Source organism: Molothrus aeneus, unplaced genomic scaffold, assembly GCF_037042795.1.
Source record: "Molothrus aeneus isolate 106 unplaced genomic scaffold, BPBGC_Maene_1.0 scaffold_112, whole genome shotgun sequence".
Lineage (NCBI taxonomy): Eukaryota > Metazoa > Chordata > Aves > Passeriformes > Icteridae > Molothrus > Molothrus aeneus.
The window spans coordinates 185,852-210,004 of record NW_027098775.1 but is presented as its reverse complement, the minus strand read 5'-3'; the positions used below and the strand labels follow the sequence as shown (position 1 = coordinate 210,004).

General features: G+C 48.5%; 2 long non-coding RNA genes across 2 annotated transcripts; both read right to left on the bottom strand.

Moving 5' to 3' along the window:
- Positions 1–5,422: 5,422 nt before the first annotated feature.
- LOC136569555 (uncharacterized) lies at positions 5,423–9,570 on the bottom strand. Its single transcript, XR_010785383.1, has 5 exons — positions 9,160–9,570; positions 8,573–8,637; positions 7,890–7,953; positions 7,124–7,199; positions 5,423–7,017 (listed from the first exon to the last, which is right to left on the bottom strand). It is a non-coding gene; the product is annotated as an uncharacterized lncRNA (long non-coding RNA).
- A 9,417-nt stretch (positions 9,571–18,987) lies between these two features.
- LOC136569554 (uncharacterized) lies at positions 18,988–23,765 on the bottom strand. Its single transcript, XR_010785382.1, has 5 exons — positions 23,355–23,765; positions 22,767–22,831; positions 22,084–22,147; positions 21,357–21,432; positions 18,988–21,250 (listed from the first exon to the last, which is right to left on the bottom strand). It is a non-coding gene; the product is annotated as an uncharacterized lncRNA (long non-coding RNA).
- Positions 23,766–24,153: the final 388 nt, after the last annotated feature.

Below are 24,153 nucleotides of genomic sequence, written 5' to 3'. Positions count from 1 at the left end.
TCCTTATCCTTCCTCCCTTACCTCATGAGGAGCCTTCAACAAATCATATGTACTCATTTTGCGAACTGTAATCGCTTTGCATTTCAGCATGATAATCTTTGTCTGACTTCATACATTGCTATCTTATGCTGCATACTGAACAACATGTTTGATTTGTCTTCTCTTTCCTTTGTTTTTTTCTTTTTTTTTTGTTCAAGAGCTACACCAGTAGGTCAGAGGGAGCTCTGACCCCACAGTTAATCCACCATTCTGGGTGATTTCTTAAAGCAAAAAAAACACATCAGCATACGGGACCTTATCCCGTTTACTTTTCCATTTTAAAACAGCTTTAACTGCAATGAGGTATTATAAATATTTTTATTTTCTGAGCTGCCCCTACTGACAGCCTTGTCCCAGCCAGCCCATCCCAAAAGGGGCTGGTTCAGGAACCTCTTTGCTCTGGTTAGTTCTCATTATCTCCTTCTCCTTATGCTATCTTGTTTCCCCCCAAGCCTCACAGTGTCTTTTCTCAGTTTTTCCTCACACACAGATCTCCAGGTGGCAGGTATCAGATGTGATTGTTCACACAGAAGCTTTAAGATCTCAGGTTCTGAATTGGCTTCATCAGGAACCTTTAATGTACACTTAAGACACAGTACAGCAATACTAGTGCCTCTCACAAACTCTTGCACATAAGGTGCCAGCCTCTCAATGCACCAAAAACTCCCGGGAATTGCCTGCAGGCTATTCCGTTTATCACTTCGGCATTTATTACTTAACCTCTATGGCGGGTTGTTCTCAGTCTAAACTTACTGTATTACACACTGAAGTCCCATAAATTCATTCATCTCTTCTATCTAAACTCTATTTTACAAAATCTCAGTCTATTTTAGTTCTCTTCTTGCACAATCTAATTAAAGCATTGCTTCTACTGACACTCACTTTACTGCCTTGCAAAAGGCTGTGCCTGTTACAGCAAAAACTCTGATATGCTCACACACACAGACACACACACACCACTGATCACAAATTCACTAGAGCCAGGCCGTGCCAAATTGCCCGTGTGCCTCGGCAACTGCCCAGGCCGTGCCAGGAGGGCTCCTGAGCGGGAATGTTCCAGGCCAGGCCACAGGCACAAGAAGCGCCCTCAAATGCAGCGGCACAGCCCGATTGCAGCCCTGCAAACGCTGCCAGAGCTGCAGCTTCCCGCAACTGAACCCCAAAACTGACGCCGCGGATGGGGCTCACCTTGCTTCAACAAAGGCAAAGAAATGTGTTCTCCCCTTCAAGTTCATCGCCTAGGAGAGCAGAAAAGAAGGGGCTTTCCTCCAATGAAATCCTTCAAGCCATGTGGAAAGGGGGATTTGGACCTCAATTCAAACCCTTGCAAAGGAGGGACACCAGCGCTGTCCCCTCCATTTAAATCTTAGGATGATGAAAATGGGTTGGCTGCCTTCAAATCAAACCTGCCACTGGCAACTATTTACAGACTCGAACAGGACGGGCCACTCAAAAATCAGTGTCTTGAGCTGGTATATTTCAACATCAGTCTCAACACTTAACAATGGACACACTCGATGTGAACAGCTCACTGATTTAAACAGAATGCCAAAGAAACATAATGTTACAACACAGCATAAAGCAAAATCTTCCCAAGTTTCAGCCAATCACACATAGAGCAAAAGCATATTCACATTACTTCTACCCAATTACATGGAGAATACATAGCTTTGGTTAAAACAATAGCGGCATATTTTCTAACACAATGGCTAACAAACTAACATATTCATGTAAGCCTTCTAAAATATACATCAAGTAAATTTGTTGCAACCAAAAAGGACAAACCACATAGGCTTATTATTCTATTTCTCATGTCTAAGCTGCAGCATAAAACTCATTCTGCTATCCTGGCATTTCTCTGTCTTTGCTAGGTTTTTGGGGCCTGCTTTTTTACCATTTTCTCAAAACCCTTTAACTTTATGGATTCCAGCAAACCCCATAATATGACAACAATACTTTGCCCATTCCCGTTCAAATGGAACGCAGGGATTCCCTGTCACCCCTGGGATACCCCTAACAGCCTGGAAAAGACAGGTTTCTTTCAATCAACACCCATAAAATGGCAAGTGAAGGCGGATCCCTCCCAGTTCGAACACAGACAATATTAGGAGAGTAGCTGCTTGCCTCTCCTTCATTTATTTTGTCTTCACGAGCTCCATTTTTGTTCCTGGGGAACCGGGGAGGGGGGACTGCCAAGATCAAATTGAAAAGGGAAAGGACCAAAGTCCCCGCTCCAAATCCACACGCGCTCACCCGTTCGGCTGCTGCTTCCCGGCACAAAGATTCGTCCCTCGGCACCTCCTTGAAGCGATGCTCCGCGTCTCCAAGCGCGCATCCAGGTGTTCGCCCAGACGCTGCGAGAAGCTCTCGCAGTCCTTCCATGAGACAGCCCCGGGAGCCCCCCATGAACCCCTCTTCTCAGCAGCTCCATGCAAAAGGGAGCTGAGGCGAAGCCTCCCCCTAAAACAGCCTCGCCCCCCCACCCCCCCCCCACCCCCCCCCCCCCCGGCAGGAGCCGGCCCCTCATCATCCTCACAGCTCACACCTGGCGCTGATGCCACTCTCCAACAGCGCCTCTCCCCGTCCAGCACACAGCCCGCTTCTCACAGACACAGAGCCAACAGACATCTGCTCCGGGTGCTGGCTGTTCTTAGTCCGTCTGCTTCCACAATTCAGACACGGACGTGCGCTGATGGCACTGAGGGAAAGCTTTCCAGTGCACAAAACTGTCATTCTGGTAGCACGCTTTGAGACGCCTTCAGAAAAAGCAGAATCAGCGCCACCTCCTAAGAGCCCTGCTGAGGAACCCCGCCCTCCTTGGGACACCCAATGCAGCAGAGCTCGAAAAACAAAGGGAAAAGTCAAGCTTGGAGTGGAAAAAGACAATAGAAATACAGCAGCCTTTCAAGAAAGCCTTCACACAGTAATAGTGGGACCCGGTCACATTTCTTCTTTCCTTGCTCTCTGGAATGACATCAATACGAAGTACAAAACCCACACGAAACCCAAGGCAGAGCTGGGATTTTACACGTCTTCCTTTTGGCTCTCGGGATGACAAGCGCCTCTTCCGGGACTGCGACACGATTTGGGCGCTGGCAGAGAACGGAGGCAAAAGGTGCCAGAGAGCCCCTTCTATCGCCTTCAGCCCCTGCAGCTGTTCTGAGGGTTCCAGGGCACAGCTCGGTCCGTTCCTAGATCAAAACCTCACGGCAATATCTTCAGAACTACTACCCATCTCCAGTCGGAACCTTCTACATTCCTGGAAACAAATGAGTGCGTAGAGAGGGTTTCTCCCCAGCTGAGTTTAGAGACCAATTCCTATTCTTTAGCAATACCTAGAAAACCGAACGCCTTGCCAGGTTTTAGCATCCTACACCCACTCACCCCTCCCTGTGCATTTGGTGGCAGCTTTGGGTCCCTCTGGGGGACGGCACCCAGCGTGACCCCCGCCCCTCGCCCGCCCCCCACCGGTTCCTGCGCCGCAGTGGGGCTCCCTCTCCTGGGCACCTTGGGGTGCCCCCAACGGCATCAGAGCCCCGAGTCTTCACACCCCCCCCCCCTTTTCCTGACCCCCAAAGAAGGCTCAGAACGAATCCGACTGCCCTGGACAGCAGCGCAGCGCTTCCCCCAAGCCCTTCCCACACGTGCATGGCCCCAGCAAGGGATTCTGCTGCAACAAGAAAGCGGGGGCAGCCCCCAGAAGGCTTGAGGTTCCTGCCCAGCCTCGCTGTCACGGGCCGGGGGCAGCGAGAGAGGGAGCGGCACAGACGGCGGGGACGGCCCGGCACAGGGCGGGGGCCGCTCTCAGCGCGATGCCGGCAAAGCCGCAGCTCCGGCGCTGTCGGCCGGGCTGCTTGAGCGGCACGGGGGGATCCGCCGAGAGCCTCTGGCCCCGCGCGGGGACTCCTGCAAGGGCCCAGGGCCGCCGGGCTCCGGCCCTCGGGGCTTTATTCTCCGGCAGCCCGAGCCCCGCGGCTGCGGGGCAAAGAAGGAAAGGGGGCACGGGAAGAGAGGAGCGAGAGCAGGGCATGAGAAAGGGCGGCGAGCGAGCTCGGGCTGCGCAGGAAAGCGGGACGGGAAGGGAAAGCCCGGGACGAGGGTACAGGGAGGCTGGGCAGAGGAAGGAGAGAGGGGGAACAGAAGGGAGTAGCGGGCTAGGGACAGGACAGGAAGGAGCCGGGTTTGTGGGGGGAGAGGGAATGGGGGAAAGGGAGCGAGAGAAGGCGAATACGGGGAGAAGGAAGGAGGGCTAGAGAGAGGGACAGGCGGGGAAGCCTCCCAGAGCCCCGGCTGCACCCCGAGCCCGGCCCGGCGCCTCGCCCTGCCCGGGATGCTGCGCTCGGCGGAGCTCGGCTCGCTCCGGAGACGCTCGGCTCGAGTCGGCTCTTGTCGCCTCAACTCGGCTCTTGGCGCCTGCATTCGCCTCTTCGGCAGAGCTCGCCTCGCTTCGGCCCAACTCCCAGCCGCTCTGTGCCTTGGGCGCGCCTCGGCTCCGCTCGCCTCGGTTCGCTCGAGGCCGTCAGGGTCGGCCGCTCTCGCCTTGCTTCGGCCGAGCTCGTGCGATTCCCCCGAAGGCGGCGTCGTTCGGTTGTGTTTTTAGAAATATCTTTCTCTATCGATTGTATCTTTCTATAGTTAGATTTATATTTCTAGAATACTTCTATTAATCCAAATAAAAACCCCATCTCTAACCAAAAAAATACACGAAAACACCTTCTTTTAAACGGTATCGAAATATTTTTATACTTTGCATAGTTATACTCACATTTATATATATGGTTTCTTTTGATGCAATCTATTAATAATTATCTATAATATCTATAAAATTCTAGACATGTATTTAAAGTATTATTTATATTATGTATCGTATCTACTGCTGCAACTGATTTTTTCTTCTAGTTTTAAACTTTATCTGTACGTATTTATGATATATTTCTAGACTTAGATTTCTACCTTCATATTCTTTGTATTTATCATTTTTATCATCAAAACCCTGCCTACTGGCAAGTAAAAAAAACCGCTTTCTTTAACGATTTAAAAAATATTTTTATATTTATAATTTTCCTATTTCTATTTATCATTTGCTCTCTAGTACGTGATAACATACCTGCTCCTGCACCGCAGTGGGGCTCCCTCTCCTGGGCACCTCGGGGTGCCCCCAACGGCATCAGAGCCCCGAGTCTTCACCCCCCCTTTTCCTCTAGTTAGAAACTACACTGGAACTTTTTTCTGGAAACAAAGACACGACCTAAATCCTCTCCCCATGTCCTAGACAGATAGATGTTCAGTTCTTAGTTGACTGGGCAGCAGTTTCTTCAACAGAACGAGAAACAATATGGAAACGTTTTAGCTACAAGCAAATAGGCAAATCTGAACAAGGTCCTGGTGGCCAGCCGCTGCAGTTATTTTGAAGCCATTTTTTAAACAATCAAGTACTGATCCCACAAAAAATAAAGCAAAAAGCTGACTACTGGCTAAGAAAGAAGGAAAAATTAACTTTTGACGACAACAACAACATTCCAAGGACACAGGCTTTTTTCCAATCTCATACCTTATTACTACCTCTCTTGGGAATTCTCATCGTGGATCCCAAAAGGAATAAATCCCTCAGCGTGTCCTAAAGCACCAAGGAGCTACCTACAAGTGAAGGTGGCTACTTTCAGTGCAGACACAGCTGATGACACAGCAGTAGCGCAGTTCTATGCTGCACAGGGATAATACTGTCTCCTCTTCTCCAGCAGCTGACTCTCTCCTGCCATGGTTTCTGTAAATGCATCAGAGCACGACCTTAAACACAAACAGGCAAGAAAACACCATCAGAAGTCTTTCATTAAGCACTACAAGAAGGGTTCCAAGCAGAGACCAACAGAATTTCAAGGAAGCAGTATGCAATTAAACCACCTCAGACTCGTTCAAGTATCCGGCAGGTAGATGGAACCAAAATGGAACCATTCAGAAACGACAAAGAAAACCTCCCCAAGTATTTATACAGGAGTCCTTAACGTCAGAAATGGGATGACAGGTTATGTTCAGATAAGATGAATGTTTATTTGGATGTAGAAATAAACTTCTCTCATGGTCCTTTGCCAAAAAATAGAACCTACAAGTGAACACCTACACCTGCCTAAAAAGACCTAACGAGCCCCTGGCAGCCACCGGCATCAAAGCACAGGGGATGTTTCTAATCCAGGCTAAGGAGAACAATATCACCTTTTGTTCTCTCCAGTTTGTTTCCTCTGCAGTCCTATTTGCTTCTTATGATTTTTACACTCTCTGTATCTTCTCGGGCAGCGCTGAGTCTGACGACCAGGATACGAGAGTCCTTCCCTGCCCTACGGAGAGAACCAGGAAAAAAAGTTAAAAAAAGAACAGGGCAGTTTGAAGCTAATACTTCCGACGAGAAGCAGCACCTGACAAACAGAGTGAACAAAGCGTGATACCTCCCTGGGGACAGAAGACTTACAAACTCTCCGGGATTTACAATCCTAGTAACCAAGCCCTTCAGCACAGCAGCCAAGTGTCCCATTAGGTGGTGCTGCACCAAAGAATGATCCGAGAGGTTCCAAAGAGTGAAACGCACGTTATTTTCCAAAGACGTAAAATCGTGCAAAATAACAAAACTACAATAGATCTAAACTACAGGGCAAGAGTACAAGTGTTAACTTGAGGAGCTGGAACCATCCAGGTGAGCAACTGCTAACTGGATCCTCAACAGAGTCTGAGGAACCCTCCAGGATACAGAAGGGTTTTCCCCAGAAATTACACAGGCCGAGTTTTGATAGAAGTACACTTGCCAGATGCTCAGAAACGTCACCCATCCTCCTCCGGGTGTCCTGAGAGAGCTGCGAATGGCTCTCACGTGGTTTGAGCTGGTTCTGTAAGGGCTCAGGGTGAATTTCACCAGATGCAACCAAACTGGGCAACACCCAGTGGGACAGAAGGAACCCAAAGCTTGGGTAAGCAGAGCTCCAGCAAATACTGAGGAAACGGACAGAACAGGGTAACAAATAATAAACATACCTTTTTTTTTTTTTTTTTTTTTTTCAGATGAGCAAAACAATTAAGGAGAAGGTGGAAAACTCACCATGACTGAACATTTCATCACCTGTAAGCTGACCATCCTTAGCATAGAGGACTCCAAATTTAAAATTCACCGATCCCTGGAAAATAAAACCAAATATTACTTGGTAAACAGTCAAACAGAAGACATAACAATTTGGGTCCTCTAATCTTTGCATACATCCTACACATCAGAACATACATTTGATACTATCTCCTACTACACGATAATTTACCTTTAAACTTTGATAGTATAGCATAAAACCATTAACTTAGATGGGTGATCAATTATTATTAAGTTGGTGCTTCAAGTTATTTTTGCTGTCAGGTTCAAAAAAACATTACTTCTTTTTACTGTAACGAGCAATTGATTTAGAAGTCATCAAAAGCCCATCAAAATACAAAGCTGTACTCACCGGACGGGTCTGTGAGCAAGAAGTAGTTAGGCTTGTACTCACCTCTTGCCCTTCAAGAACCAATAAATCCTGTCAACAAAAACAGCATCTTTAGCCCCCTCCTATTAAAGATTCTACAAGGATGATGGTTTTATTTGTGTTTAGAAGTTTGGATTTGAAATGGCCAGTTCAATGGATAAAGAGACAGTTTAAGTAGTATTAGATTATTATTATTGTTATTATTATTATTATTATTATTATTATTATTATTATTATTATTATTATTATTATTATTAGCTACTGGAAGAAACAAACCAGTAGTATCTATACTTAATTACTTCTATTTCCAGGAAATCATAAAGAAAAAGAACCAAACAAAAAAAAGTCACTTCCTACCTTTTGTATCTCAGGATGAAAAATGTCTCTTGGGCTCTTCTCCAGTTTCTCCAGACTCCTGGCACTGAAATGCAAATGAACAAGTGCTTTAGAGGAGGGCAAGTGCACATTCCAACCCCGAACCACCAACCGATTGCAGTTACAGCGCTTACAAAATGAATCGTTCCCAGAGCCTCTGGGAAATGGAACGGTTGGTGCAACTGCCATTTCTTCCCCAAAATACTAACTTCCAACACTTCCTAAACTTAGTTTGCATTTTAAAAACAGAAATTAGGGAGACTCAGGGTGGAGATCAGGTTGAAATTGATTTCCTTCTAAAGCACAGGGCTCTGTTCCATCACCCTTCACTTTGGCTCCACACAGAATCACGGGGAGCATTTTAGGAGGGCCCAAGAACCAATTCTATTTCTCTCTTTTTTCTAGTTCTCTCTCTTCCTAAATCATTCAAGGCAAGTCAAATGAAAAAGGACAAGTTCAGCATCAAATTCACACTTTTTCCCTTTGTCTGCTCAAGAACAGGCTTTTAAACCACTTCTTGCTGCCTTCAACGATTAAGACTTGCAAAACAGTTTCGCAAGTTTGATAGGTTTATCATAAAAACCACAGAACGCAAGCTCTGAATTACAGGAAAAGGTACACAGGCAAATATCTCAGCTGATGGTGGCTTATTTGTAAACACATACCTTAACGGAGATTGCACTGAGAATGTTTCAGTGGGACTCTAAGGGAAAAGTATTTTCTGAGTACCCTGTAAACAAGAAAAGCTAGGATATATTACAGGACATACCCACTTGTTCTGCATATTCAAATAGGATTATCAATAAAAACATTTAAGAAGGAAGAAAACCAAGGTAATTTTACTCAGCTATATTTGCTGCCGATTTAGAGAAAAAAAAAAAAAAAGTCACGGGTGCTGCAAAGAAAAAAAAAAAGTGAACCAGAAACGCCTACAGTAGAACTTTAAAACAATTGCTTGGATAAAAGCAGCTCATGGAACATGAAGTAGAAAAAAAGCGAAACCAGTATCAGACCTGCCTATTTTCTTACCATTGCACAAGAAAAATCCGACAAGCGGTATAAAGTCACTGCCTAAAACCGATCCTAGGATGTAACCAAGAACAATTGAGGCATTTGCTAATCTAAACGGAAACCTTTTCCGGACCCTAGTGTCAAATCACACGTTTTGTCTTGCAGCAGCTCGAGGCTGGAGAGCATTTCCCCTGGGGGTCGGGAGGGTAGGGGCACAAGGGGCTGAGTTTGCGGATCGCACCTGTGCCAGCAGAAGGATCCAGCCCGCGCGCTCCTTGCGCTCGCCATTCTCCGGGCCATCGCTGTGTTTTACTGCTCAGCGATGCCGCTCCATCTGTTTGCGTGGAAGAAAGAGCCACGAGCACTGAGGCACTCAGCAGCCGTGTCATTCCAGCCGCTCGTCCGCCCCCGCCCGCAGCAGCGGCAGCAGCCCGAGGGACACGGCTGCAGCTCGGCGGCTCCCGCGCCTCCGCCAGCCGCCGCACAGTGACCGCGGCAGCGCCCGGCGCCGCTCGCCCGGGGCGGCTCCTGCAGCTCCCGGCCCGCGGCAGCAAAGCACCGCCTGGCGCTCCGCCATCGGCGGGCGGCAGCGCGCCCCGCCCGAGCTGAGCCTCCGCCACCGGGACCGCTGAGCGAGGCCGAGGCACCGGGCGGACGCCCCTTCCGCGCCGCTCGGCTCCGTGCGGGCGGCCGGCCGGAGGCTTCGCCCCTCCAGCGTCGCTGCCGCGGCTCCGTCCCGCGCGGGAGAGGCGCCGGGAGCTCCCCGCGCCCAGACGGCTCCCCCGGCGCGCAGCCGCCTCTGCCCGCCAGCCATTCATATGGCGCGTCGGCCGTTGCGTCAGACGCCGCGCTTTACGGCCGCAGGGCCTGCCGGGAGTTGTAGTCTCGGACTGACAGCCACCGCTCCGTTTTCCGCCACCGGGAGCTGCGGTCCCGCCGGGGGATCAAACGGCTCCTTCGCTCCTGGGCGCGGAAGCACCTTAGGCAGCACCGCCCCTCCCGAATGTCCTTTCTTTTCCACTCCAACTCTTTTTTCTTTTTTTCACTCTGTTTTTCACCCCCTTTTCCACTTTCGCTCTTTCTTTTTCACTCTCACACTTTTCCTTTTTCATTTTTTTTTCTTCCTTTCTCTTCCTTCTTTTTTTTTTTTCTTCCTTTCCTTTTTCCTTTTCTTTCTTTCTGTCTTTCTTTCTCTCTCTCGTTCTTTCTTTCTCTGGCTCTCTTCCTGTCTCTTTCTTTCTTTCTTTCTTTCTTTCTTTCTTTCTCTCTTTCTCTCTTTCTCTCTTTCTCTCTTTCTTTCTCTCTTTCTTTCTCTCTGTCTGTCTTTCTCTATTTCTTTCTCTCTCTCTTTCTTTCTTTCTCTGGCTCTCTTCCTGTCTCTCTCTTTCTTTCTTTCTGTCTGTCTTTCTCTATTTCTTTCTCTCTCTCTTTCTTTCTTTCTCTGGCTCTCTTCCTGTCTCTCTCTTTCTTTCTCTCTGTCTGTCTTTCTCTATTTCTTTCTCTCTCTCTTTCTTTCTTTCTCTGGCTCTCTTCCTGTCTCTCTCTTTCTTTCTTTCTGTCTGTCTTTCTCTATTTCTTTCTCACTCTCTTTCTTTCTTTCTCTGGCTCTCTTCCTGTCTCTCTCTTTCTTTCTTTCTGTCTGTCTTTCTCTATTTCTTTCTCTCTCTCTTTCTTTCTTTCTCTGGCTCTCTACCTGTCTCTCTCTTTCTTTCTTTCTGTCTGTCTTTCTCTATTTCTTTCTCTCTCTCTTTCTTTCTTTCTCTGGCTCTCTTCCTGTCTCTCTCTTTCTTTCTTTCTGTCTGTCTTTCTCTATTTCTTTCTCTCTCTCTTTCTTTCTTTCTCTGGCTCTCTTCCTGTCTCTCTCGTTCTTTCTTTCTGTCTGTCTTTCTCTATTTCTTTCTCTCTCTCTTTCTTTCTTTCTCTGGCTCTCTTCCTGTCTCTCTCGTTCTTTCTTTCTGTCTGTCTTTCTCTATTTCTTTCTCTCTCTCTTTCTTTCTTTCTCTGGCTCTCTTCCTGTCTCTCTCGTTCTTTCTTTCTGTCTGTCTTTCTCTATTTCTTTCTCTCTCTCTTTCTTTCTTTCTCTGGCTCTCTTCCTGTCTCTCTCTTTCTTTCTCTCTGTCTTTCTCTCTGTCTCTCCTTCTTTCTCTCTTCCTCTCATTCTGTCTGTCTTTCCGTCTTTCTCTCTGTCTCTCCTTCTTTCTCTCTTTCTCTCATTCTGTCTGTCTTTCTGTCTTTCTCTCTGTCTCTCCTTCTTTCTCTCTTTCTCTCATTCTGTCTGTCTTTCTGTCTTTCTCTCTGTCTCTCCTTCTTTCTCTCTTTCTCTCATTCTGTCTGTCTTTCTGTCTTTCTCTCTGTCTCTCTTTCTTTCTCTCTTTCTCTCATTCTGTCTCTCTTTCTCTCTGTCTTTCTGTCTTTCTCTCTGTCTCTCTTTCTTTCTCTCTTTCTCTCATTCTGTCTCTCTTTCTTTCTCTCTGTCTTTCTGTCTTTCTCTCTGTCTCTCTTTCCTTCTCTCTTTCTCTCATTCTGTCTCTCTTTCTTTCTCTCTGTCTTTCTGTCTCTCTTTCTTTCTCTCTTTCTCTCATTCTGTCTCTCTTTCTTTCTCTCTGTCTTTCTGTCTTTCTCTCTGTCTCTCCTCTTTCTCTCTTTCTCTCATTCTGTCTGTCTTTCTGTCTTTCTCTCTGTCTCTCTTTCTTTCTCTCTGTCTCTCCTTCTTTCTCTCTTTCTTTCTCTCTGTCTCTCCTTCTTTCTCTCTTTCTCTCATTCTGTCTCTCTTTCTGTCTTTGTCTCTCTTTCTTTCTCTCATTCTCTCATTCTGTCTCTCTTTCTTTCTCTCTTTCTGTCTCTCTTTCTCTCTCACTCTTTCTTTCTTTCTCTCTTTTTCTCTCTCTATTTCTAATCTTGGCTTTCCATTCTAGCTTTAGAATAAAAAAGCAGCAGTAGAAACATTCAGGCTACCGGGGAGTGCAAAAAACCCCAAAACGGTAATGATTTTAGGAAAACTATTTCCTCCATGGGAGCCTGAAATTTTCTACAGCTGCAGGTGACATAGAGCTTTTATTTCTTCTTCTAGATAGTTGATACTTAATACTCTATTTATACAGCGCCCCCTGCCGTCTGCATGGGCGCACTGCAGGCACAGCGCCCCCTGCCGCCTGCTTTGGCGCACTGCAGGCACAGCGCCCCCTGCCGTCTGCATCGGCGCACTGCAGGCAGAGTGCCGCCTAATGACGTCACCTCGTCAACACGGCGCCCCGCCCCGGCCACGCCCCCAGCGCCCCTTGGAAAGACCCCAAGGCGTAGGCGTTTTGCCAGCTGCCTGATCAAAATGCCGACACCCACCTCGAGCCCTAGAAACGATTTCCCGCGACGCCGAACCCTGCAGGCGAACCGGAATGCCATCATCGCAATTGAAACGCCACAGAAAATCTCGTCGGGGCCGCGGCGGCGTCGGTGTTCCGTGCAGGCAGTCCGGATAGACACACCGGGGTCCTCCGGTTTCCCGCCCTTTTGGCCGCCATTTTTAGAAGGTCAAACAAACTCCCGCGACATTGGTGACGCGCCACTCCCAACATGGCGGCCGTGGGAGGACCCCCCCCCCCCCCCCCCCTCGGCCGAGAGAGGCGGTTACTCAGATGCCGGTCAGAAAACCGCCGAAATACGCCCGCCCGCGGCGCCGCTGACCGCACAGCCCGTCTCGGGTACACCTAAAACGCCACAAAAATTCCGCCGGCGCCGCGGCGGCGTCGGTGTTCCGTGCAGGCAGTCCGGATAGACACACCGGGGTCCTCCGGTTTCCCGCCCTTTTGGCCGCCATTTTTAGAAGGTCAAACCAACTCCGCCACGCGCCACGCCCAAGAGGGCTGCCTGGCGGCGGCGGGCTGCAGTACCGCGCTCTGCCCACAAGGCGGCAGCACTGCCGCCCACCCCAGCCGGGGGCGCCGCGCGCCTTGGGGCTGCGGGCAGCCAAGGCGGCAAAAAAGAACAGGGGCGATTCCCCCCCGCAAAAAACTCCTCTAAAAATAAATGCCAAAAACCTGCCTCTTACCAAACAAGAACCAAATAAGCCCCCTTTCTTTCAAGCCTTCTTGAAATAAATTTTATAGTTCTAGTTTTCCTAGTTCTATTCACACGCATATTTATACCGGACATTGATGTGTTACGTCGTTTATACAATCTATTATGCCTATTCCTATTATCTGTATTTATTCATATTTTGTGGTTTTATCAATATCATTATATATTGATTGCATATTTCTATACTTTGATTTAGATTTCTATCATACTTTTATTAGTCCAAAAAAAATCCCATCTCTAACCAAACAAATACCAAAAAACCCTTCTTTTAAACTATATTGAAATAGTTTTATATTTATAGCTTGCATAATTATATTCACTTTTATAGTCACAGTTTATACTGATGCATTCTCTTCATAATTACATATCACATATATATTATTCACATCATATAGATAAATTATTATTTTTATTATGTACCAAATCTACTGCTACAACTTCTTTTTTCTAATATTTTCAATTTTTATATCCATCTTGATGTATTCATGAGATATTCTTACAAGTAGATTTCTACCTTTCTATCATTTGTATTTGTAGTTTTTATCATAAAACCCCTGCTTTTGCCAAGTAAAAAACAAAACCATCCTTTCTTTTAAACTACTTTTAATAATATTGTTGTATTTACATTTACCATATCTATAATGTTTTAGATATTATATCATAGTGATGTACTAGATTTATGGCTATTTCCTATAATAGATCATAATAAGATATATACAGTATCACTTGTATTACGTGTTGTATGGATTTATGTCACTTTAGATTTACAATCCTTTAATAATTTTATATATATATATCTGCATAGATTCGCAACGCATTTCTATATTTAAAATTTCCTTTGAGCTGTGTTTATATTTATCATCTCTATTGATATATCTATAAACATACACAACGCTCTATTAAAAAATACAATATCTTATTGGAATATATCATGACTTATGTTACCTGTTAAATTTTAAATATAGATCGAATAGATCAAAATAAAAGTTTATTCCCATTTCTGCACATCTACTTGTTTTGTTTAAAGATAGCTATCCTTAGAATTTTACATTTAAAATCCAATTCCTAAATACAAGGACAAAACAAACAGCATCGAATTCCCACCAATGTCTTCCAAAACCATCAAGATACCTCCACCAGCCAAACAACTGCCAGCGAAAAAAACACACAACACTCTTTTCACTGACAGTTCTCATCACATCAGAAAAATGGAACCAAACGAAAAGAAAACCCTGGAGAAACACACGCAGCAAATCACAAAAGCCTCTAAAAAAACCCAAACCAACTCGCTCAACTCCAATCAGTGCCACTGACCCTGAACGTCATTTTAAAAACTAACCAAAATTCTACATCTACACTAACTCAAAGAATAAGCAATACTCTGTCAAAAGAACTTTAGAAAGCGAACTAATGAACGAAATAGAAAAAAAAACCAAAAAATCTCAACCACTAAAAAATAAGAAAATAACTACCCAAATTAAAAAAAAACAAACCAAAAACCAAAAACAAACAACTACTTAAAAAGACCCACCATATAAATACCCACGTTCCCAAAAATAAAACTGATCAACAACCACCAAATACGTCGAAGGACAACAAAAAACGAAAAGAAAAAAAAAAGAAAGGAAAAATCCAAAAGAAAATACATTTGTAAAACAAAAGTCCCCCAAACCAAATCAACTTTAATTTACAACAAAAAAATTATTCCCAGCTGAAGAATAAACGCATAGAGCCTCATTCGATCAAAATAAAAATACCACCCAGAAATAAACACAAAGCCTAAAGAGAAACGTAACCATTAACAATATCTCCCAAATGATCCCGTAACAATACAACATACACTACAATCAAACAAACCAAATCAATAAAAGCCCTGGAAGACGATAAACACGAACGCAATTAGAGAGATTTTAAAAACCCCGCTGCTATTAACGACACGACGCCACCTCGAACCCACCGAAACAAACGCTACACGCCCACGCTAATAAAAGCCACCGCGACAGAATTAAAATCCGAGCCGCTGCTTCGCGCAACGACCCGTAGAAACCATTGCACGCCTTTAAAAACAGAATAGCCCGGCAAAAAAAATATCCGACTACAGAACTCGATTCAAACCAAACCTTTATCGTCACCACCTGAACCGAGAACCGTACCGGTCAGGAAGAACGCCATAGCCCTTAGCGCACACCCACTGCGACCCACACAAAACCGTGCGATCGATCCCTACAGAGCACCTCCGAACCACGACACCCAAGAACTTGCGGCAGCCGAACCCCGCGCTGCCGGCCCCGGACAGAGCGCGGCTCCCGGCGGCAAAGCGGCTCCTCCGGCGCGCAGGGGCGGTGCCGCCCCGGAGACCCCCCCGCCCCCGCCCGCTCCCCCTGCCCGGGGGACCCCGGCGGCGCCCGAGCCCCGCGCCCGGAGCGGACAGAGCGGCCGGCACCGGCCGGGCCGGCGCAGCAGTGCCCGCGCCGCCTCTGCCGCCCTCGGCCGGCCCGGCGCCAGCCGCCCTCGGCTCCGCACGGCGGCTCGCACCTGCAGAGCGGCTCCGCCGCTGCCGCGCCAAATTCCCCGTGCGCCTCGGCAACCGCCCGGCCCGGGCCGGCAGCGCTCCCGAGCGGCAACGCTCCGGGCCGGGCCGCGGCCACAAGAAACGCCCTCAAATGCAGCGGCACAGCCCCGACTGCAGCCCTGCAAACGCTGCCAGAGCTGCGGCTTCCCGCAACTGAACCCCGAAACTGACGCCGCGGGCGGCGCTCACCTCGCTTCAACAAGGGCAAGGAAATGGGTTCTCCCCTTCAAGTTCATCCCCTGGGAGAGCAAAAAAGAAGGGGCTTTCCTCCAATGAAATCCTTCAAGCCGTGTGGAAAGGGGGATTTTGACCTCAATTCAAACCCTCGCAAAGGAGGGACACCAGCGCTGTCCCCTCCATTTAAACCTTAGGATGATGAAAATGGGCTGGCTGCCTTCAAATCAAACCCATCCGATGACAACAATACTTTGCCCATTCCCGTTCAAATGGAACGCAGGGATTCCCTGTCACCCCTGGGATACCCCTAACAGCCGGGAAAAGGCAGGTTTTCCTTCAATCAACACCCTTCGAACCGCAGGTGAAGGCGGATCCCTCCCAGTTCGAACACAGACAATATTAGGAGAGTAGCTGCTTGCCTCTCCTTCTTTTGTCTTCACAAGCTCCGTTTTTGGTCCTGGGGAACCGGGGAGGGGGGACTGCCAAGATCAAATCGAAAAGGGAAAGGACCAAAGTCCCCGCTCCAAATCCACACGCGCTCACCCGTTCGGCTGCTGCTTCCCGGCACAAAGATTCGTCCCTCGGCACCTCCTTGAAGCAATGCTCCGCGTCTCCAAGCGCGCATCCAGGTGTTCGCCCAGACGCTGCGAGAAGCTCTCGCAGTCCTTCCATGAGACAGCCCCGGGAGCCCCCCATGAACCCCCTCTTCTCAGCAGCTCCATGCAAAAGGGAGCTGAGGCGAAGCCTCCCCCTAAAACAGCCTCGCCCCCCCCCCCCGGCAGGAGCCGGCCCCTCATCATCCTCACAGCTCACACCTGGCGCTGATGCCACTCTCCAACAGCGCCTCTCCCCGTCCAACACACAGCCCGCTTCTCACAGACACAGAGCCAACAGACATCTGCTCCAGGTGCTGGCTGTTCTTAGTCCGTCTGCTTCCACAATTCAGACATGGACGTGCGCTGATGGCACTGAGGGAAAGCTTTCCAGTGCACAAAACTGTCATTCTGGTAGCACGCTTTGAGACGCCTTCAGAAAAAGCAGAATCAGCGCCACCGCCTAAGAGCCCTGCTGAGGAACCCCGCCCTCCTTGGGACACCCAATGCAGCAGAGCTCGAAAAACAAAGGGAAAAGTCAAGCTTGGAGTGGAAAAAGACAATAGAAATACAGCAGCCTTTCAAGAAAGCCTTCACGCAGTAATAGTGGGAGCCGGTCACGTTTCTTCTTTCCTTGCTCTCTGGAATGACATCAATACGAAGTAAAAAACCCACACGAAACCCAAGGCAGAGCCGGGATTTTACACGTCTTCCTTTTGGCTCTCAGGATGACAAGCGCCTCTTCCGGGACTGCGACACGATTTGGGCGCTGGCAGAGAACGGAGGCAAAAGGTGCCAGAGAGCCCCTTCTATCGCCTTCAGCCCCTGCAGCTGTTCTGAGGGTTCCAGGGCACAGCTCGGTCCGTTCCTAGATCAAAACCTCACGGCAATATCTTCAGAACTACTACCCATCTCCAGTCGGAACCTTCTACATTCCTGGAAACAAATGAGTGCGTAGAGAGGGTTTCTCCCCAGCTGAGTTTAGAGACCAATTCCTATTCTTTAGCAATACCTAGAAAACCGAACGCCTTGCCAGGTTTTAGCATCCTACACCCACTCACCCCTCCCTGTGCATTTGGTGGCAGCTTTGGGTCCCTCTGGGGGACGGCACCCAGCGTGACCCCCGCCCCTCGCCCGCCCCCCACCGGTTCCTGCGCCGCAGTGGGGCTCCCTCTCCTGGGCACCTTGGGGTGCCCCCAACGGCATCAGAGCCCCGAGTCTTCACCCCCCCTTTTCTTGACCCCCAAAGAAGGCTCAGAACGAGTCCGCCTGCCCTGGACAGCAGCGCAGCGCTTCCCCCAAGCCCTTCCCACACGTGCATGGCCCCAGCAAGGGATTCTGCTGCAACAAGAAAGCGGGGGCAGCCCCCAGAAGGCTTGAGGTTCCTGCCCAGCCTCGCTGTCACGGGCCGGGGGCAGCGAGAGAGGGAGCGGCACAGACGGCGGGGACGGCCCGGCACAGGGCGGGGGCCGCTCTCAGCGCGATGCCGGCAAAGCCGCAGCTCCGGCGCTGTCGGCCGGGCTGCTTGAGCGGCACGGGGGGATCCGCCGAGAGCCTCCGGCCCCGCGCGGGGACTCCTGCAAGGGCCCAGGGCCGCCGGGCTCCGGCCCTCGGGGCTTTATTCTCCGGCAGCCCGAGCCCCGCGGCTGCGGGGCAAAGAAGGAAAGGGGGCACGGGAAGAGAGGAGCGAGAGCAGGGCATGAGAAAGGGCGGCGAGCGAGCTCGGGCTGCGCAGGAAAGCGGGACGGGAAGGGAAAGCCCGGGACGAGGGTACAGGGAGGCTGGGCAGAGGAAGGAGAGAGGGGGAACAGAAGGGAGTAGCGGGCTAGGGACAGGACAGGAAGGAGCCGGGTTTGTGGGGGGAGAGGGAATGGGGGAAAGGGAGCGAGAGAAGGCGAATACGGGGAGAAGGAAGGAGGGCTAGAGAGAGGGACAGGCGGGGAAGCCTCCCAGAGCCCCGGCTGCACCCCGAGCCCGGCCCGGCGCCTCGCCCTGCCCGGGATGCTGCGCTCGGCGGAGCTCGGCTCGAGTCGGCTCTTCGGCTAAACTCGGCTACTGTCGGCTAAACTCGGCTACTGTCGGCTAAACTCGGCTACTGTCGGCTGCACTCGCCTCTTCGGCCGAGCTCGGCTCGCTTCGGCCCAACTCCCAGCCGCTCTGTGCCTTCGGCGCGCCTCGGCTCCGCTCGCCTCGGCTCGGCTCCCTGACGGCGGGCGGGCAAGCGCCGCCGCCTCACGTTCAGCTCGCCCAGCTCGGGGTTCTCCCGCTGCCGCGTCCCGCGGGCGGCCCGGCCATGGCGCGGACACGACCGGGAGCGCGGGCTCGGGCAGGAGCTCATTAGGCTGGGACCGCACTGGCGCTAATTAGCGCGCACGAGAGCGGCAGGCTCGCTTCGCCTGAGCTCGGCTCGCTTCGCTCCAGGCAGCCTCGGAAGCCTCGCCTCGGTTCGCTCGAGGCCGTCAGGGTCGGCCGCTCTCGCCTTGCTTCGGCCGAGCTCGTGCGATTCCCCCGAAGGCGGCGTCGTTCGGTTGTGTTTTTAGAAATATCTTTCTCTATCGATTGTATCTTTCTATAGTTAGATTTATATTTCTAGAATACTTCTATTAATCCAAATAAAAACCCCATCTCTAACCAAATAAATACAATAAATGCCTTCTTTTAAACGATATTGAAATATTTTTATTTATACTTTGTAGAATTACATTCACATTTATATTTATAGTTTCTTTTGATGCAATCTATTAATAATTATCTATAATATCTATAAAATTCTAGACATGTATTTAAAGTATTATTTATATTATGTATCGTATCTACTGCTGCAACTGATTTTTCCTTCTACTTTTAAACTGTATGTATTTATGATATATTTCTAGACTTAGTTTTCTGCCTTCATATTGTTTGTATTTTTAATTTTTATAATCAAAACCCTGCCTACTGACAAGTAAAAAAACCCTGCTTTATTTAACGACTTAAAAAATATTTTTATATTTATAATTTTCCTATTTCTATTTATCATTTGCTCTCTAGTACGTGATAACATACCTGCTCCTGCACCGCAGTGGGGCTCCCTCTCCTGGGCACCTCGGGGTGCCCCCAACGGCATCAGAGCCCCGAGTCTTCACCCCCCCTTTTCCTCTAGTTAGAAACTACACTGGAACTTTTTTCTGGAAACAAAGACACGACCTAAATCCTCTCCCCATGTCCTAGACAGATAGATGTTCAGTTCTTAGTTGACTGGGCAGCAGTTTCTTCAATAGAACGAGAAACAATATGGAAACGTTTTAGCTACAAGCAAATAGGCAAATCTGAACAAGGTCCTGGTGGCCAGCCGCTGCAGTTATTTTGAAGCCATTTTTTAAACAATCAAGTACTGATCCCACAAAAAATAAAGCAAAAAGCTGACTACTGGCTAAGAAAGAAGGAAAAATTAACTTTTGACGACAACAACAACATTCCAAGGACACAGGCTTTTTTCCAATCTCATACCTTATTACTACCTCTCTTGGGAATTCTCATCGTGGATCCCAAAAGGAATAAATCCCTCAGCGTGTCCTAAAGCACCAAGGAGCTACCTACAAGTGAAGGTGGCTACTTTCAGTGCAGACACAGCTGATGACACAGCAGTAGCGCAGTTCTATGCTGCACAGGGATAATACTGTCTCCTCTTCTCCAGCAGCTGACTCTCTCCTGCCATGGTTTCTGTAAATGCATCAGAGCACGACCTTAAACACAAACAGGCAAGAAAACACCATCAGAAGTCTTTCATTAAGCACTACAAGAAGGGTTCCAAGCAGAGACCAACAGAATTTCAAGGAAGCAGTATGCAATTAAACCACCTCAGACTCGTTCAAGTATCCGGCAGGTAGATGGAACCAAAATGGAACCATTCAGAAACGACAAAGAAAACCTCCCCAAGTATTTATACAGGAGTCCTTAACGTCAGAAATGGGATGACAGGTTATGTTCAGATAAGATGAATGTTTATTTGGATGTAGAAATAAACTTCTCTCATGGTCCTTTGCCAAAAAATAGAACCTACAAGTGAACACCTACACCTGCCTAAAAAGACCTAACGAGCCCCTGGCAGCCACCGGCATCAAAGCACAGGGGATGTTTCTAATCCAGGCTAAGGAGAACAATATCACCTTTTGTTCTCTCCAGTTTGTTTCCTCTGCAGTCCTATTTGCTTCTTATGATTTTTACACTCTCTGTATCTTCTCGGGCAGCGCTGAGTCTGACGACCAGGATACGAGAGTCCTTCCCTGCCCTACGGAGAGAACCAGGAAAAAAAGTTAAAAAAAGAACAGGGCAGTTTGAAGCTAATACTTCCGACGAGAAGCAGCACCTGACAAACAGAGTGAACAAAGCGTGATACCTCCCTGGGGACAGAAGACTTACAAACTCTCCGGGATTTACAATCCTAGTAACCAAGCCCTTCAGCACAGCAGCCAAGTGTCCCATTAGGTGGTGCTGCACCAAAGAATGATCCGAGAGGTTCCAAAGAGTGAAACGCACGTTATTTTCCAAAGACGTAAAATCGTGCAAAATAACAAAACTACAATAGATCTAAACTACAGGGCAAGAGTACAAGTGTTAACTTGAGGAGCTGGAACCATCCAGGTGAGCAACTGCTAACTGGATCCTCAACAGAGTCTGAGGAACCCTCCAGGATACAGAAGGGTTTTCCCCAGAAATTACACAGGCCGAGTTTTGATAGAAGTACACTTGCCAGATGCTCAGAAACGTCACCCATCCTCCTCCGGGTGTCCTGAGAGAGCTGCGAATGGCTCTCACGTGGTTTGAGCTGGTTCTGTAAGGGCTCAGGGTGAATTTCACCAGATGCAACCAAACTGGGCAACACCCAGTGGGACAGAAGGAACCCAAAGCTTGGGTAAGCAGAGCTCCAGCAAATACTGAGGAAACGGACAGAACAGGGTAACAAATAATAAACATACCTTTTTTTTTTTTTTTTTTTTTTTCAGATGAGCAAAACAATTAAGGAGAAGGTGGAAAACTCACCATGACTGAACATTTCATCACCTGTAAGCTGACCATCCTTAGCATAGAGGACTCCAAATTTAAAATTCACCGATCCCTGGAAAATAAAACCAAATATTACTTGGTAAACAGTCAAACAGAAGACATAACAATTTGGGTCCTCTAATCTTTGCATACATCCTACACATCAGAACATACATTTGATACTATCTCCTACTACACGATAATTTACCTTTAAACTTTGATAGTATAGCATAAAACCATTAACTTAGATGGGTGATCAATTATTATTAAGTTGGTGCTTCAAGTTATTTTTGCTGTCAGGTTCAAAAAAACATTACTTCTTTTTACTGTAACGAGCAATTGATTTAGAAGTCATCAAAAGCCCATCAAAATACAAAGCTGTACTCACCGGACGGGTCTGTGAGCAAGAAGTAGTTAGGCTTGTACTCACCTCTTGCCCTTCAAGAACCAATAAATCCTGTCAACAAAAACAGCATCTTTAGCCCCCTCCTATTAAAGATTCTACAAGGATGATGGTTTTATTTGTGTTTAGAAGTTTGGATTTGAAATGGCCAGTTCAATGGATAAAGAGACAGTTTAAGTAGTATTAGATTATTATAATTGTTATTATTATTATTATTATTAGCTACTGGAAGAAACAAACCAGTAGTATCTATACTTAATTACTTCTATTTCCAGGAAATCATAAAGAAAAAGAACCAAACAAAAAAAAGTCACTTCCTACCTTTTGTATCTCAGGATGAAAAATGTCTCTTGGGCTCTTCTCCAGTTTCTCCAGACTCCTGGCACTGAAATGCAAATGAACGAGTGCTTTAGAGGAGGGCAAGTGCACATTCCAACCCCGAACCACCAACCGATTGCAGTTACAGCGCTTACAAAATGAATCGTTCCCAGAGCCTCTGGGAAATGGAACGGTTGGTGCAACTGCCATTTCTTCCCCAAAATACTAACTTCCAACACTTCCTAAACTTAGTTTGCATTTTAAAAACAGAAATTAGGGAGACTCAGGGTGGAGATCAGGTTGAAATTGATTTCCTTCTAAAGCACAGGGCTCTGTTCCATCACCCTTCACTTTGGCTCCACACAGAATCACGGGGAGCATTTTAGGAGGGCCCAAGAACCAATTCTATTTCTCTCTTTTTTCTAGTTCTCTCTCTTCCTAAATCATTCAAGGCAAGTCAAATGAAAAAGGACAAGTTCAGCATCAAATTCACACTTTTTCCCTTTGTCTGCTCAAGAACAGGCTTTTAAACCACTTCTTGCTGCCTTCAACGATTAAGACTTGCAAAACAGTTTCGCAAGTTTGATAGGTTTATCATAAAAACCACAGAACGCAAGCTCTGAATTACAGGAAAAGGTACACAGGCAAATATCTCAGCTGATGGTGGCTTATTTGTAAACACATACCTTAACGGAGATTGCACTGAGAATGTTTCAGTGGGACTCTAAGGGAAAAGTATTTTCTGAGTACCCTGTAAACAAGAAAAGCTAGGATATATTACAGGACATACCCACTTGTTCTGCATATTCAAATAGGATTATCAATAAAAACATTTAAGAAGGAAGAAAACCAAGGTAATTTTACTCAGCTATATTTGCTGCCGATTTAGAGAAAAAAAAAAAAAAAAGTCACGGGTGCTGCAAAGAAAAAAAAAAAGTGAACCAGAAACGCCTACAGTAGAACTTTAAAACAATTGCTTGGATAAAAGCAGCTCATGGAACATGAAGTAGAAAAAAAGCGAAACCAGTATCAGACCTGCCTATTTTCTTACCATTGCACAAGAAAAATCCGACAAGCGGTATAAAGTCACTGCCTAAAACCGATCCTAGGATGTAACCAAGAACAATTGAGGCATTTGCTAATCTAAACGGAAACCTTTTCCGGACCCTAGTGTCAAATCACACGTTTTGTCTTGCAGCAGCTCGAGGCTGGAGAGCATTTCCCCTGGGGGTCGGGAGGGTAGGGGCACAAGGGGCTGAGTTTGCGGATCGCACCTGTGCCAGCAGAAGGATCCAGCCCGCGCGCTCCTTGCGCTCGCCATTCTCCGGGCCATCGCTGTGTTTTACTGCTCAGCGATGCCGCTCCATCTGTTTGCGTGGAAGAAAGAGCCACGAGCACTGAGGCACTCAGCAGCCGTGTCATTCCAGCCGCTCGTCCGCCCCCGCCCGCAGCAGCGGCAGCAGCCCGAGGGACACGGCTGCAGCTCGGCGGCTCCCGCGCCTCCGCCAGCCGCCGCACAGTGACCGCGGCAGCGCCCGGCGCCGCTCGCCCGGGGCGGCTCCTGCAGCTCCCGGCCCGCGGCAGCAAAGCACCGCCTGGCGCTCCGCCATCGGCGGGCGGCAGCGCGCCCCGCCCGAGCTGAGCCTCCGCCACCGGGACCGCTGAGCGAGGCCGAGGCACCGGGCGGACGCCCCTTCCGCGCCGCTCGGCTCCGTGCGGGCGGCCGGCCGGAGGCTTCGCCCCTCCAGCGTCGCTGCCGCGGCTCCGTCCCGCGCGGGAGAGGCGCCGGGAGCTCCCCGCGCCCAGACGGCGCCCCCGGCGCGCAGCCGCCTCTGCCCGCCAGCCATTCATATGGCGCGTCGGCCGTTGCGTCAGACGCCGCGCTTTACGGCCGCAGGGCCTGCCGGGAGTTGTAGTCTCGGACTGACAGCCACCGCTCCGTTTTCCGCCACCGGGAGCTGCGGTCCCGCCGGGGGATCAAACGGCTCCTTCGCTCCTGGGCGCGGAAGCACCTTAGGCAGCACCGCCCCTCCCGAATGTCCTTTCTTTTCCACTCCAACTCTTTTTTCTTTT